At 41.6% G+C, this 17,349-nt stretch overlaps 1 long non-coding RNA gene across 2 annotated transcripts; it reads right to left on the reverse strand.

Annotated features, from left to right (window-relative positions):
* Positions 1-1,123: 1,123 nt before the first annotated feature.
* LOC309621346 lies at positions 1,124-10,627 on the reverse strand. Of its 2 annotated transcripts, XR_014239951.1 has the most exons (4): positions 7,833-10,627; positions 1,977-2,063; positions 1,579-1,713; positions 1,124-1,367 (listed from the first exon to the last, which is right to left on the reverse strand). It is a non-coding gene; the product is annotated as an uncharacterized lncRNA (long non-coding RNA). The 2 variants fall into 2 exon arrangements; XR_014239952.1 differs by lacking the exon at positions 1,124-1,367 and having other exon boundaries at positions 1,386-1,713.
* Between the last annotated feature and the right edge of the window lie 6,722 nt (positions 10,628-17,349).

A 17,349-nucleotide genomic window follows, 5' to 3' on the forward strand; every position in this document is an offset into this window, starting at 1 on the left:
CGCGTGCAACACGGAGAAACTGAAGTGGCCCACGGCGAGCAGCCCCACCGCCTCGACTGCACCGGGATGGGCCCGGGTCCCCAAGCCGGCGAGGACGCACCGACGGATCGTGACACACGGAGGACGACGTCGTGCACGGACATCCTCTCCTGGTCACGCATAGCAGGACGGGAAGTCTCAGCGGGCCAAGGGGCACCAGGGAGTGCTGGTCGACCGGCGCAGACCTCCCCACAACCGTCCGAGGGAGCTCAGCGCCGGCCCCACAGCACACTTCTCGCCACATTCAATCTCCGGTGAGAGCAGGACGCGCTCACCACTCCGCATCACCGGGATGGTCGCCGCCAACGTCAGCGGCCTCCCGGAACTCTGCCCCGCGCCTGGCGGGCGAGTCACATCCCTCGCGAAGGTCACCAAAGCTCAGGAGGGAAGGGACAATATAAAAGCGGCCGCCAGGTGGCTCCCGACAACGGGCTCGAACGTCAGCGGGATGCATTCTGATCGCTGGGCGGCGAGGGATCAGCTCCGACCGCCCAAACGCTCGAGTTCGTCTCGGGGCGTCCGCCTCGTAGCTACCTGCCGGTTCGGCTCGGCACGGCACGACGGGACCCCAGCAGCCGACAAGGCTGGGAAGATTTGGGCAGGAGGCTGCCGCGAAGGAGACGTGCTCCTCACGCTAATGTGGAGAATTCTGCAGTCGGAACCCTGACTCTGCAGACCTGGGTTCCCTTAGTGCCCAGCCTCTTACCTCCTTATCAGGAGACCTTAGCAATTCACTTGCTTGCTCCAATTATCTCTGCCCACCCTACACGTGTGCCGCTCTTCTCTCCATGAGCCTAGAGCTGCTTTCCCAAGGAAAAGACATCCCCATGCCATTGCAGGTAGGAGCCAAGGAGACAGCTGAACATTTGCATCTGGACCTATTAGAGAAATTTTATGTATCCAACGCAGGAAGATACAAGACTGAGAGGGTCTTATAACTTTAGCACCACATGGCCATGGCTTTCATGAAACACTGATGCACACTCGGCAAGTCCAGGGGTGCCAGGAGAAGAAAGACACACACACAGCACATACACACACATCCCCCGGGTCTAATAAGAACACTTATTAGTGCCAGGGCTGGCAATGGTGGGATCAGAAAGCCCATTATTGCCACTTCTGGGGTTCCCTGGGCTAGAACCCCAGCTCATTCAGGCAGATCCTGGTTGTTTTATTCATGTCACTCTGGCGGAGTGAGGTCTTGGAGCTTCCCAGACTGTCATTTGCTGTCCAGTGCTCTACATTTTGTTCTCTGTACTGTGCCCCTTCTCCTCCATACACAGTCCAAATTAAGAAAATAAGAATCTGCAGACATTGCATTCAACTTTCTAATTTGAATGAAGGTTAAGAACACAAAGGAAAAGGGTTATGTGAACAACTTTGTTAAGGAACTTACGTTTATCTTTTTGAAGCTATCAAAATGTTTATGAGTACTCTGTAGAAAGTTAATCTTTTTAAAATTAGGAAAAATAAATGATTCTTTATTGCTATCTCTCACCAAACCCCCACTCACACCAGCACCTATGACACAGGACTCACCTGATGAAACGCCTGCTCCCCACTGGCCTAGAGATTTCTGCTCTGAGTCATTCTCTAGCCCCTGTGTTCACCGCATTCCTAAGTCCACTGCAGCCAGTAACATGATGAAGGAGGTCGCTGTGCCCAAGGGATGACCTTTAAAAAAAGAGAAGGAAGAAACCTCTCCCGTCTTCTGTGAGGTCACAGCTTAATGGAGGCTGGAACAAGTGAAAGTAAATGTTGGGAAAGAGAGTATTTCTTCATTGGTCCCTGACCTGCCGTATCCCTAACAGGGTGGTGAACATAACTGGCGTTAATATTTCCTGGGTGCACTTAGAAAATCCGGACCCAAAGTAGAAACCTGACCATTTGGCAAAAGATGGATCAATTCAGGAATCAAAGTAAGTTTGTTTTCTCACCTGTTGTTTCATTATCAGGAACTCTGCCACCACCTGCCCTCCTCTGCACCCTTATGCAGGGACAATCCAAAAATCAAGCAGATAAATCTGAGGAAAAAGAAAGCAGCCTTCAGAACCCAGCCTTTCAAAGTATTGTTAGATACACCAGGCATGAATCCCCAACCATTCAGCTGGGAGTGACCCCTCCCACCTAACCCACAGGCATGCGCAGACAGTAGGAACGCTTTTTCCTCCCGTGGTCAAAAACAAGCCTGCATTGGCTACTCGGCACGTAAGGAGGATGTAATCTCCCCATTGTGCAGAAAACAATGCAAATCATGGGGAGTTATACTTCGACTTGACTTACTGTTCAGAGTTATTATTTTATTAATATTCAGTTCCTAGGATTAACACTAATTCCCAGGTAACCCTTACCATGGTCTCCTGGAGAGTCTTGTCTCCACAGCAAGGACACCTCTCGCAAAAGTCTCATTTAATAATACTTGGTGAAAGGCACCAACATTTGTTCTCCAACACCCATTCCAGGCCTTTAGCACCCCACCTTCCCTGTTGCACCCCCTGTCCCACCAGATGCCCTTGCCCTCAGTCACCTTGGTTCCTCCCCATGTGGGAATCAGCAACATCAGAGCCTCAACCCTAGCTCTGCCCTCCGTGGCTTTGGACATGTGGCCAGGAGATTTTCTATCAATGTAAAAGGAGGATGGAACAATCTGAGGACCCATGTCATTTGACATTACATGTCAAACTCTAACCTGGGCTTCAATGAAAAGGTAAGTGATTAAACATAGCTCATGGATATAGTGTTTGAAACATAAAGAAGACCTAAAACTTAATCAGAAAGCTATGACCAGTGAGGGTTTACCAGATAGAAAATCTGTGTGAACTCAGCAAAGTAACACTACCTGTGAATGTAAGTAACATGGGGAGATTTTCAATGAAGACCATCACTGAGGGAGCCACCTAGAATTCACATGTAGAGAAATGACTGAATAAATATTATGTGAGTAACTTTTAACAGCCTCCCTTTCCTTGTCAATAGCAGGGATTTCATGCTGGAGAAGAGCCCACTGAATGCAATGAATATGAGGACATTTCACATACAACAACCTTAAATCCACATGTGTTATACTTTCAGCCCAAATGGGAGAGACTTCAGCCGTTATTCATCACTGAATTGGCATAAGCTAATTATACTAGAGAGAAACCATACAGATCTCAGAATGTGGAAGGTTTTTAGTCACCCTCCAACCTTAGACAACATGAGAGAGTGCACCCTGGAGTCACTCTTGCAAATGTCCTGAACGTGGGAAATAATTCAGCTGAAGCCTCGTATTTATACACCAACAGCTCACACTGGAGAAGACGAACCTTATAAAGGTAATACAGCAGAGAGCTGACTTTTATTCACACCAATAAACTCACACGGGAGAGAAGCCCTATGTTTGGAATGACTGTGGAAGAGCTTTCAGTGACCATCCAACACTTCGATGTCATGAGCACATTCACACAGGAGAGAAACCACAATGAATATCATTTATGTGAGAAAGCATTTAGTCAAAGCCGTAACCTTAGTCATCGGGGAGAATTCACACTGCTGAGAAACCCTACAAATGCGATGAATGTGGAAGAGCCTTTAAACGCAGCTCTCACGTTTATACGCACTAGAAAACTGACAGGAGAGACACCCTATGTCTGGAATCCATGTGGTGCAGCCTTTACCCAGAGCTCCCACTTTTATAAACACCAGAGAATTTATACAGTGTAGAAACCCTGTGTCTGTAATCAATGATATGGAGCCTTCAGCCAGAAATGATCCCTTTTAAACCACCAGGAAAGTCATGTGGAGAGAAACCCTGACCCTGTAGTCGTGGTGGAAGAGCCTTCAGGTGGAGCTCCAGCCTCAGAATGCACAGAGAACTCAGAGTGGGCTTCATCCCTGACACAGTAGAGAAGACAGCCCAAGGTTTACTACGAGGAGAGCCCTCTAGGGGTACACCATCTAATCACTGCTGTAGAAGAAATCCGATGAAATGAATGCTAAAGTCACATTTGTCATTGGACATGAGAGGGTTCACACTGAAAAAATAGTCTCAGTGTAATGAAGGAAGGACATTCTTCAGGGATTCCTTATTCCTGAGTGAACAAGAAAGTGCTCACACTGAGGAGATGCCAATTCTAAAGACAATGTGGAAAATCTTTCACTTGCTATTCACATCAGAAAACTCATACTGGGGAAATAGTCTATAAAGAATGTGTTAGCATGCAATTGAGACAATAATTAAGTCCTTCAGCAATTGTCTTTTTATTAAATATACAATATAAAGATGTAGATGGTGAAGGGTTTTGAGAAGTGCTGAAAGCAATATTCAGTATCAAGTAAGAAGAAACGAAGCAAACCTGCTTCAGTAGATCAGTATTTGCAAATATGTAAGCACTACTGAGTGGGTATGTGTCATTCAAAATCATGAAATATTGGGATGAGTAAGAATGGGCCCATTTTCTGTTAATACTCTGTCACTGTTGATCAGTTAGACACTCTCTGTCTTTATAAAATTATAATCATAATTACAAAGACTGGGATCAATCAGGAAACAACGTTGAATGTTAACTGAAAATGTAAAACATAGTATGATGTGTGTTAACTCTTACATTAGCGTCCAAATATGTGTATACACGTTCAGGATGAATGGCTTCAAGGATAAATACACACATACTTTGTGATTAACCTCTGCTGTTTCAATTAATTCTATTACTTAACTTTCATTTACTATTTCCCACATGACTTTAAAAAAGAATTATATATTAATTATATTTAAACAAAGGTGAATAATTGTGGGTACACGGACAGGAAGAACTCAAGAATTCAGAGTCAGACGGTGGTTTAATCCCTACTTAGCATTTTGTAGCCAAGGGTTTCTTTGTTTGTTTTGTCCAAGAAGAACAGATAGATGTCTTCAGGACTGAGAAGGTGAATGATCTTTGCAGACATAAAAAGAGTTGTCCTTTAAGAATGTATTCGAACAATAAGGGGTGCGTATACTAAATCATTTAAACACAAAGGAGATCCCTCAGAGAGCCATTGGTAAGTCTACGTTTAAAGCTTTACTCTTTGATCTAGAAAAATGGTACTGAAAAATGTTACTAAAAAAAGTTCCGAGGCTTCCCTGGTGGCGCAGTGGTTGAGAATCTGCCTGCCAATGCAGGGGACACGGGTTCGAGCCCTGGTCTGGGAAGATGCCACATGCCACAGAGCAGCTAGGCCCGTAAGCCACAATTACTGAGCCTGCGCGTCTGGAGCCTGTGCTCCGCAACAAGAGAGGCCGCGATAGTGAGAGGCCCGTGCACCGTGATGAAGAGTGGCCCCCACTTGCCGCAACTAGAGAAAGCCCTCGCACAGAAACGAAGACCCAACACAGCCATAAATAAATAAAGAAAGAATCCTGGTCACAAAAGGTGATGATTAAAAAAAAAAAAAAAAATTCCGGGAGAAAGATCAGCATAGAGACAATGTCTATTTTGTCAATTAAACCTTCAAGAAGGCTAGCTAGGGAGAGCATACAGGCTGCATGATGAGTTCTGGCCCTTTTTCAGTTCAATTTCTCTTTCTTTGTTGGCCAAAACATTCGTTATAGCCCTGAGGTCCATTGAAGTCTAATGGGTTGAGAAATGGTATTCTAGGGCCTATAAAGCCCATCATGGGGACTTTCCTAGCATTCCAGAGGTTAAGACTTCACCTTCCAATGCAGGGAGTGCGGGTTCGATCCCTGGTCGGGGAGCTAAGATCTCACATGGCTCGCAGCTCAAAAACCAAAATATAAAACAGTAACAATATTGTAACAAATTCAATAAAATACTTTAGAAATGGTCCACATCAAAAACAAAAAAAACTTTAAAAAAAAATTTTGTTTAAAGCCCAAGATGATAGCTGCAACATTACTGTGTGTACGTGCATCTGAGTGCACACACACACACCCATGCAAGGGAGGGACACTGTAGCAACTATCTGATCATAAAGGGAAAATGCAACTCAGGAATTATTGGCATAAAGGATTCATGCAGGAGAGAAATAAGCTAAATCACCTTGTTCATTCATTTATCAACTTTTCCGTTATTAAATATTTAATGAGAACTTCCAACATTTCAGAACTTGGATTGTTATGATGATTAAACTATAAATAACACAACACATTTCTCTTCCTAGAACTCTGTATTCTAATGCAGGCAATAAGAATAAATTGCAAAATAAAATTTCTGACATTTAAAAAAAAGACATGTTCATACATTGTATAGTTACAAAATATCACTACCAGTCTACAATAAAAAGTTGGCACTTCATAAAATAAAATTGACATTTAAAACAGTCTCAATTCCGGAACTTTGAAAGGTTATATATTTTTAGAAAGACTGGTTAGTAAAAATATTTTACAAAATTCTCAATTTTGGAAAAGCTAGTCTGCATGAATTGGGGAGAGCAAAGCTAGATTCCCTGTCTTAAGATCCAGGTTTGCTGTTCTCTATATTCCAAAATAAGTACTTTTAAAATTGTTAGAATTCAAAACTATATGTTTGAAAATCAGTAACGATTCTTATAATGATAAAAATTCTGCTGCACGTGCCTCTTAAAATTCCTTCCATCATCCATTTTATTCAAAATTCAACCGGTTACCATTTTAAAGGATAACAGACAAGAGGATTGCTATCTTGCTCTTTATATTGGACTCTTAATTTCTTTCTATTTTTTTTTTTTGATAATCTAAAACAATCCAGAATAACACATTATTATCATAAAATCCAGAATTTCCCAGTGTGTTCTGTAGTGTATATAGTGTCAATGCGATTATATACACTATTGGTAAATTTGAACTTAAGTGTTTTCCTAAATACAAAATAAAAATCTAAAAATGCATTTACCTATGTGTTTCATTATGCAATAATGCCCTTTTAAGAAAGAAATGGCTTACCACATGCAAGAATACCTGGAAGATGCATAATATGTTTTTATATTTAATAACAGAAAATAAGGTAATAAGTGATTTTTTTGTTGTTATATATTTTTATATTCTTATGTAAATTACATATTCATTGCTTCATCAATGTGATTGTTTTCTAGTTTATTTTACTCTAGTGTGAATCATAGTGCATGAACTCTTGATAGTTTTCTACTAGAAAATGATTCTTGATGAAATTCTCCATGATCAATTAACTTTAGTAAACAACACTGCCACAGTCAAGAGATGTCACCAAAGCAAAATGTAAAGTAAATACTTTTATGGCTTACAATGTCCTATTTTGAGGCTCAGAAATATCTAGCAGTTTTTGCAGTTGATGCTAATTCAGATGGGTGCTAGGTTTTAGTTACACTAATTTGTGATTATTTCTTAGATGAAAAAGAAAAAATCTGCAGGTGGATTCCCTTCCTCAGTGCAGGAATAATTGTGAATTAGTGTTTGTTATAACTGAGATTACTGAGAGTAATGTAACATATTTACTTCTACCTAAGTTTGTTTCCAGGGACAAAATTCGCTAAAAGTTTAACTGTTTTAAAAGTATAAATCCCAGCATACATGTTTCAAAAAAAATTTTTTCCCCACTTTTCTAGAACAGGGGTTGGCAAACTTGTGTAAAGGACCAGAGAGTAAATATTTTAGATTCGCCATATGATGTCTGTCGTTTCTACTCAGCTCAGTCATTGTAGCCAAAAAGCAGCTACAGTAAAATGTAAATAAAGGAGTATAACTGTGATTCAATAAAACATTATTTATAGACAAGGAAATTTGAATGCTATATAATTTTCTTGTGTTGCAAATAGTCTTTTTATGAATTATTTTCAACCATTTAAAAATATAAAAACCATACTTAGCTTGCAGTTCCTACCAGCACAAGCTGGGTGTGGAATTTGGTCGATGGGATGTAGGAGGCAATGGCCTGTTCTCTCGAGTTACAGTGCAAACATCCCTCCTTAGAGACCAGCATTCCAAAACGAATTGATTGTACTAGCCCTGCGCCAGAAAATATGAAAACTAAAATCAAAACAAAAAACAAATTACCAAAATCTGCCCAAGATGTGAGGGGATAAATTCCTCCCCCAGGGTGCCCGCCTGTGCTCATGTATGGTCCCCTCGTGCTGGCGTCCCCAGCCACCAGCAGTGAGTGACACTGTCCTGTCCCTGTGCTCCCTGTCCGGCCGCGTGCAGGGGCCCAAAGAGTTCTGAGCAATAGTTACTCGCTGGGCACAGTTCCTCATCCATCAATTCACCACTAACTTCTGTGGCTCCCAGAAGGACAGAAAGCCGCCTTTCCAGCCCCACCCCTGGCTTGGAGTCCAGCCGCTAAGGGTCCAGCTTCTCTGAGGGCTAATGGCCAGCGGAGTCTGGCAGCTGTTGTGGGTTCTGTGCACCCAAAGGGGGTTGGGGCCGTGACCTGTTCTTCAGCCTCACGGCCAACACCAGCGGATGACTCTGACAGTTCAAGTCACCTAACATCTTATTTTGGCAGGGGACAGAACACCTTCTACAAAATATTTATAAAGAACATTTCTTTCGCCCAGGATAGGAAATCTGGGCCCTTTCACACCAGAGACAAAGATCAAAGAAGTAGCACGCGGGGTGCAGCGTGTAGTTGACCCCCGCGTTGTTGTTCCAGTGCCGGCCCTGCGCGCAGCGTGCAGACAGCGAAGCGGCCCAGCGCTGCGTCCTTCGGCTCATAGGCTACAGACCGGGAAGCCGCTGGAGCCAGAAATGGAAGCGGCCCGGTGTCCCCGGACCGGCCGGGAGACCCCCGACGGCGCCTCTGGCTTCCGTGTCTCCCCGGCTCCGCCTGCAGCTCGGCCGGCAGGTCCGGGAAGGAGCGACCGCGGGGTGGGCGGAGCACACGGCAGGGCTCCTGGGTGGGGCGGCGATCGCGGCTGGGCCCATCCCCGCACGAGCTCCTGGCCCCCTCGCTGACGTCGCAGGTGCTGGGTGCGTGGCGGGAGCCCTGGAGGCGGCGAGGAGAGGAGCGGGGCGGCCTACAGGCCCAGGAGACGGTCCCGCTCCTCCGCGCTCAGGGGAAGCGGCAGTCATGGGAGCACCACGGGCGGTACAGCGGCTCCTCGGCCCGGCAGCGGGCTTCCCGCCGGCCGGGCTCAGCCCAGCGGGGCCGGAACCGCACCCGCTTCCCTCCCTCGGCGCACACCCCGGCCCGGGGTCTCAGCCGCCGCCGCGGGAACTTGGGGTCGGAGGACGGAGAGAAGGGGCGCGATCCCAGCATCTCCTCTGGCCCCTGGAGGCTACCTCTTCCGCCGCAGACAGGGGCCTGTCCCTGAGCTTGGCGGCGGGGCCCAGGGCCTCAGAGGCGCCAGTGCCCTGGCCCCTCCCCATGCAGAGGACCCGGTGCTCCTTTTGAAATGTATAGAAATTCCAAATTACTCTGTTGTGTAACAAGAAATAACATAGTGTTGTAGATCAGTTATATTTCAACAGCCAACCAACAAGCAAACAATCTCATCCAATAACAGTCTGATCTGTGGTCGCCAGAGGCAGGGCGTGGGAAGAGGTGGGACTGGATAAAGGTGGCCCAAACTGCCAGCGTCCAGCCATAAGAGAGATGAAGTACTAGGGATGCAACATAGCACATGATAAAGATAATTAACACTGCTGTCTCCTATACATAAAAGTGGTTAAGAGAATAAATTCTAAGGGTTCCCATCACAAGAAAAACACATTTTTCTATTTCTCTAATTTTGTGTCTATATGAGATGTTGAATGTTCGCTAAATTTAGTGTGATAATCATTTCATAACATATGTAAGTCAAATCATTATACACTGTAAAGTTACACTGTGCTCTATGTCAGTTATAGCTCAGTAAAACTGGAAGAAGATAAATGAATAAATAAAATGTTGCCCCACTGAATCTCGAATAAAATGGATGCTAAATGTATTTTAATAGGCATGTGCAGCAGTTTTTGTATTCTAATAAAAACCATTATTGATTTTCAAAAGTGTATTTTGTAATTGAACAATTAATTTAAAAATACTCATTTCATAATATTTTGAACAATTATCTTGGCTGTTAGAAATGGAAATCGATCTTTATTCTTCCCAAATCTTGCAGAATAGCTTTTCAAAGGTTCAGAATTTTGTAAAATATTTTTTAATAACCCAGTCTTTTTGACAATTTTTGGCCTTCCAAAGTTCTATAATGACACTGTTATAAATCTCAATTTTATTTTATAAAGTGGCAACTTTTCTTTGTAAATTAGTAGCAAACATTTTGTACTTACACGATTTGTAAGCCCTTATGTATATTTGATTTTTAATATCAGAAATTTTATTTTGCAGTATATTTGAATTGACTGCGTTATTATGTAGAGTTCTATGAAGATAGGAACATTGTAATATTTACAACTTAGTCCTCATAACAAGCCAAGTTCTGAAATCCTGGAAGCTTTCAGTAAATATTTGTTAGTAATTGAAAATTTGATACATTAATCAATAAGGTAACTTAGATGCTCTTTCTCCTGATGACACATTTATGCCATTGATTCCAGACTCATATTTTCTCTTTAGGATCAGATGGATGCTATATGCTCTCTCCCTTGCTTGCATGTTTGTGTGTGTGCGTGTGCATGTACACAGACAGGAACACAGACACACAAAGGTTGCAGGCAACATCCCATGCTTTATTGACCCCTACAATAACATTCTTTCACCCATTAAACGTCAGTGGACTTTAGGGTTATAATGAATGTTTTTAGGCCAACAAAGTAAAAGCAATTTATCTGAAGAGGAGCCAGACCTTATCATGCAGCCCCTACCCTCTCCAAATCTGAAAATGGAACTCTCCATGTCTGCAATGATTTATTTTATTTTATCTTACCTTATTTTATTTATTGGGGTATAGTTGTTTTACATTTTTGTGTTTATGGAATGATCTTCCAACTTCTCGGTCCTGACATATCTGTTCTTGGTGGGGAAAAAAACATTTTGGCTAAAAAATACTGATGAAGGAATAAACCCCGGCCTGATTGAGTTCTTTGGATTTTCATGGCAGGGTCCACAAATTCTCCAGGACTAGGACTCTTGTGAAAAATTAAATTTATTTATAATTCAATTTTAAGTTATGAGGGGCACATTAAGTGAAAACATAAAAGGAATAAAATAATTGAAGCACCAGATTTTACAGTGTTTCGAGAGAGAGGGCTTCTCACCTTGTGAGTTCATCAGTGTGAATAAAAGTTAAGGCTCTGCTGAAGTGTGTCCCACATTTATCACATTAAGGTTTCTCTCCAGTGTGAGTTTCTGGTGTATTTAAATGTGAGGCTCCAGCTAAACTATCTTCCACATTTATAACCTATATAGGGGTTCACTTCAGGGTGAGTTTTCTCATGTCATCTAAGGTTACAGCATTGCCTGAATGCCTTCCCACATTGATGAGACCTGCATGGTTTCACTCCAGTATAAATTAGCTTATGTTAATTCAATGATGAATAAAGGCTGAAGGCTCTTCCAAATTGATTGCAAGCATAGGGTTTCTGTCCTGTGAGAGGCCACTCATGTAGCGTGAAAGTTCAGTTCTATGTGAATCGCCTCATATTTGTTACATTCAGTGGGCTCTTCTCCAGTGTGAAGTCTCTGCTATTGATAAGGAAAGGAAAGACTGTTAAAAGTTTGCTCACATAAAATTCATTTCTTTAGTTCTCTACACATGAATTCTAGGATGCTCCCTCAGTGATGGTCTCCACTAACTACCCCCCATGTTACTTACATTCACATAGAGTCTCACTTTGCTGAATTCACATAGATTTTTCTATTTCGTAGCCTCTCACTGCCATTGTTTTCTGATTAAGTTTTAGGTCTTCTTTGTTTTTCAAACACTATATACATGAGTTACATTTAAGCAACTGCCCTTTTGAAACTCAAGGTACAGTTTGTCTTTGGGACAATATGGTTCCAAATGCAAAGTATTCAAAAACCTCTGTGGGGCCAGCGATTAAGTCCACTTTCAGTCAGGTGGTTGTGCTGAATTCCTCTTACCCTAAGATCATGTCTCTAATGTGGACAGCGGGGTTCATCCCCATAAACTTACTGTGGACCTTCAGCTAAATGGGTTCTTCTTGAAGCTACCGTCTGTGAACATGTTTAAAATATTGATCTTTAACACAGAGAAAAGGTATGAAATGGAGGAATATACCAGTAATTGGAAACATATTATAGGATATTGACAATTAGAATATATCTTTAAGGGTAAAACAAACGAAAAATAAAATGGGTGGGATGTTGGCGAGATCAAGATGAGGAAAAGCGCCGAAAGGGAGGGACTGAAACAGTGGGTGCTGCGTTGAAGTTCAGCACCAGTAACAACAGAGCCATCGTTTCCTCTAAGGCCAAGGAATATGCAGAAGGTTAGATTAATAAGATTGATACGTTCACAGAATTGTGGCACTATTGGAGGGATTTTTCTACATTGACTTCAACAAGATTCCAGAGACATTTCACGCAAAGAAACCTGCAATTGACATTACCCCAATTCTGGATGAAGTTCACAGTCACCTGACTTGAAAGTCACTGATTCCTAAAAACATGCTGGACATTCTGGTTCAGGCTGCCCCATGTCCCCAAATGTCCAGAGGTGATGGTCGAGGGTGACAGTACTGAGAAAAGGCAGCTGTGTGTATCGAAAGCTCAAACCCTGTTTGATGTCAAGTCCAATGTTCCTCTGGGCTGACTTGGCGTATGTTTTTCAGATGCATCACAGAACTGGGCACACTCTGAATACAGAGTGACTTTCATGATAAAGGAGCATCACATGCAGGGTGGTGTGAAATAACCTGCACAGTCCACAACAGAATGTTAATTGTGAGCTGACTGGCAATTAAAAAATGTGTACTTGGGAATTCATAAGTATCCCTTCTCCCCAATGCTTTCAGTTAAATCTACAGACTTAGCACAAGGCAGGCAATATACATGTTCCTCCACTTATCAGCAGTGACTACAGGCAAAGTATTCCCCAATAAAAAACTCCCTGTTCTCATGTGGAAAATACTTTAATAACCTCTCAAGAGAGTTGAGTGATTAAATGAGTTGACATGACATGTCTGAACATAACAAAACCCAATAAATAAAAGCTACAGGTGAATTAGTCATTAAAAAGTCAGAGAGCCTTGATGCAATGCCCACCATTTTGTGTGAGTGAACAGAGTGTATATACAACTTGGGGTCCGCAGTTGCTGCCTCCCTAACCTCGACACATACCATGCATTCATGACCAGATATGAGGACAGACGGGCTCAACTTCACAAGCCAGTGGTCTTGGGGCTGCCAAACGGTAAGATGATCCCCGACTGACCTTTCCTGTGGATTGAGGTCCCTCTTTCCCTCCTCGTTTCCTGGGACCTCACCGCTTTGACTATCATTGTGTCTCCTGTAGCTTCCTCCTGTCTTCCCTGCTCACAGACTAACAGGAGACTCTCGATGGTTCAGGCCTCTCCAGAGCTTCAAATATGGCCATAGTATTCTAAGTTTTCCTCTACCTACTATATCCTCCTCAATGCACCAATTAAGGAAAAAATGCTTTCTGTAAAGTGCTTCCAGTTTCTGAACAAAGTTACCTATACAGGGGGAAAATGGCTGGTTTGGAACAAGAATGAAGGGGAGTATTTTGTTTTGACTTTTTAGAGTTTTCAAAATTGTCAATTGTATTCTGAGAAAACAGATTAAAAATTGGATAAAAAAAAAAAAAAGCAAAATTGGCTCCACTCTGCCCTCTGGGCCAGTCCTGCTGAAGGGTTTCTTCTCTCTCTCCTGCCCCCTCAGCCCTGCACAGCCCTCTAGCCAGCACCTCTGACCCTGGACGTATTGAACTTACCCGTCCACACACCTCCTCCCCTACCAGGCCTTGAACTTCTGCTCTTGCTCATCCCTCCACTTGTGTCCATCACATGACAGAGCTCATGCATCACAGACTCGCTTATGGAGTGAGTCACAGCCTCGTCAAGACCATGGCTGAGGGGAGAGAAATATAACCTCTCATGTGCCCTCTTTATCATCACTGCCTTCATGGAGTCTGGAGCACGTCGGTGTAAATGTTGGAAAGGAGAAGGTTGCTGTATTAGCGCTTGCCCTACTCCACGATCCTCACAGAGATGCCAGATGACAGGACTAGTGCTCAGAGCCTTGACTCCCTCCTGGATACACTTAGAGCACTCACTTCAAGTGGTGGAAACAGAGTTACCGTTTCAGGAGAAAAAGCAAGTCCCCACTCACTTGGGGACAAATTGCCAAGAACTCAGCTGCTAGTATTCTCTCTCAGAGACACTGTTTATTCTAAGTAGGCAAATCGAAGGAAAGAGAAGAAAACCATGACACTTGAATCCTACCTAGAGTTTTCAGACTTTTTGAGGTGATGAAATGTTCTGGTATTAGTGCCGATGGTTGCACAATTTTGTGAATAGACTATAAAGCACTAAATTCTACACTTTTCAAAGGGTGAATTTTATGGTATGTGAATTATGTCTCAACTTAAAAAATGGTGATTAATAAATGTGTTTTTTAAATAATATGGGAAACATTATCATGAGTTTTATTTGCTTCCTGTCATACTAAGCTCTGTAGATATGAAAAACGACACCCCCTCAAATGAGAACAGACACTATTTACTCAGAACTTGTCTATAGAGCACGGGAGTCAGCCACCACCACTCACATCAGGCTGAGACTCAGGCACACATAAGAGTGGGACACTTTCTGGTGGCAAAAAAAGGAAGGCATGTCCTTCCCAGAGCTTGTCATGTGGGAGGCTGGAGACAAGCTGATAGGAAGAGGGGCGTCCTAAATGATTACTTAGGGGAACATATTTGGCTTTCCCCGCATTTGGTTCTACACGGAAATGACTGAAAATGACGAAGCTGTGAGTCACTGGCCAAGTCCTGACCCTTGGGGCCTATTGTTGCAGAGGTTGGAATCTGGTTTTCCAGATTGGTTGTTGCAGGGTGTGGGGCAGGGCCTTGTGGCTGGAGGGAGACGTTGCCAGACTTCCAGGAGGATTTAGAAAATTCTGCATCCCCAAACCGTCCTTCATCATCTTCAATCAATCAGATCCTCTGTGGATAGATAAACTTGAATCAATGTTTTCAAAATTAACTGCAAACAGAATTGGAAATGACTAATGTACAATATAATGACATATTAAAAGGCAAATATCAATAGAAGAATCTAACACACACACACACATACAATAAAAAGAACTACCAGCTAAAAGAGAATCCTCTCCCCAAAGCCCAAATTTGTACATCTGGAAATTAAAAAAAAAAAAAAAAAACTTTAGATAGTTTGGGAGTTGGAATGGAAATAGAAGCTTTAAAATAATTATAATTGAAGGACAATCATACAAGGGTACTACATATCAACCCATGGGATTTAGCCAAAGTAGTAACCAAAGAAAAATTTATAACCATAAATAAACATGCAAGATCATAAGAAAGAATGAAAATAAATGAAGTTAGCTTTCAGTTCAAGATGCTAGATTAAAGACCAATATAATAAACCTAAGAAATAAAGGAATGAATAAGATTAAAAGCAGAAAATAATAAAATAGAAAAAACCTTATTTGGTAAATCTAAATTAAAAAGACCAACACAAAAGACAAAACTTTGGCAAATACGGTTTAAAATAAAAAGAACAAAATTAAAATATGTTAAAAAAATTAAAAGGAATAGATGCCTACACAGGAGTTTTTTTAACTATAAAAAGATAGGCACAAAAAAATCTAAAAACCCACATGAAATGGGCAATTTTCTAGGAAAATATAAATTCTCCAAATGGGCAAAAAAAAAAAAAAAAAAAAAAAAAAAGGTAGAAACTCTGAACAAACTAATCAATAGTCATGAAAAACCTTAAATTCGAGTGAAAGATTTCTCCTCCAAAGAGGCTACAGGCAGAAAGAGTTTCCTGAAGGAACTGTTCCAAGCCTTCATAGAACAGATTATTCACATCCTAAACACACTGTTGAAGAAAATAGAAACAAATGGGAGGCACTCATTTTACAAAACTAGCACGATCCTATATCAAAACCAGAAAAGGATAGCACAAGAAAAGACAACTATGGCCTAGTCCCACATGAACTCAGATGCAGAAATCCCACATTTTAAAAAAAAATGTGTAAACTTAAAGCAGCAGGAAATTAAACATTAAATCAATAGGTTTTATTTCATGAATTGCAGAACAGTAAAAGTGAGGAAATCTAACACAGTTTATTACATTAACAAGTGAGAGGAGAAAAAAATATAATTTCAATAGATACAGAAAAAACACTGGTAAAATCCAATGCATTTTTTTAGATATAATTCACATACTATAAAATTCACCATTTGAATGAACAATTCAGTGGTTTTAGTAGATTCACAAAGTTATGCAACCATAACCACTATCTAATTCCAGAACATTTTTATCACCTCAAAAAGAAACCCCATTAGCGGTCATTCCCCAATCTCTCCTCTGCAGACCATTGTCTGGCAACCACTAATCTACTTTTTGTCTCTGTGGATTTGCCTGTTCTTGTTATTCAAATATGAACACATTGCATCCAGCTTCGTTTACTTAGCATTAGTGTTTTCAAGGTTCATCCATGTTGTATCATGTATCAGTACTACATTCCTTTTCATGGCTGAATAATATACCACTGTATGGATATACCACATTTTATTTATCCATTTGTCTGTTGATGGACATGTGGGTTGTTTCCACTTAGCTATTATGGATAATGCTGTTATGAACATTTATGTGCAAGTCTTTGTATAAGCGTATGCTTTCAATCCTCTTGGCCTTATATCTACGAATGGAACAGTTTAATTCACATTTATGATTACAATGATTAGAAAACCAGATATAAAGTATACATCAAATATCATATTTGATGAGACATTAGATGCAGTCCAATTAATTTTAGTCTAATCTACAAGGCTTTAATTTTTCGTAGAAATAGAACGTAAGAGGTTACACAACAGCACATGTTTATCGAAACTCACAGAAATGAAGTTCTGCATCCTGTCTATGCCAGTGGTTACAAGAAAGAGTGCACATGCAAAAACTCATAGAACTATAAAACAAAAGAAGTGAATTTTATTGTAAATTAAAAATTTTTTTAAATAGCAGCAGAAAAACTTTCATATAACCGTCAGCTAAAAAGAGTCAATTTTGCTGTATATAAATTATACCTCAATATCCCTAGCCATTAAAAAAAGAAAAGATTCTAATTTTAAAAGAATGATCATAATATAATTTGTCTAAAGAATAAGGGTGTAGGGACTTCCCTGGTGGCGCAGGCATTAGCAGGCTTCCCTGGCTAATGCAGGGCACACAGGTTCGAGCCCTGGTCCGGGAAGATCCCACAAGCCACG

The sequence above is a fragment of the Balaenoptera borealis genome (genome assembly GCF_965194805.1).
Source record: "Balaenoptera borealis genome assembly, contig: HAP1_SCAFFOLD_332, whole genome shotgun sequence".
Classification (NCBI taxonomy): domain Eukaryota; kingdom Metazoa; phylum Chordata; class Mammalia; order Artiodactyla; family Balaenopteridae; genus Balaenoptera; species Balaenoptera borealis.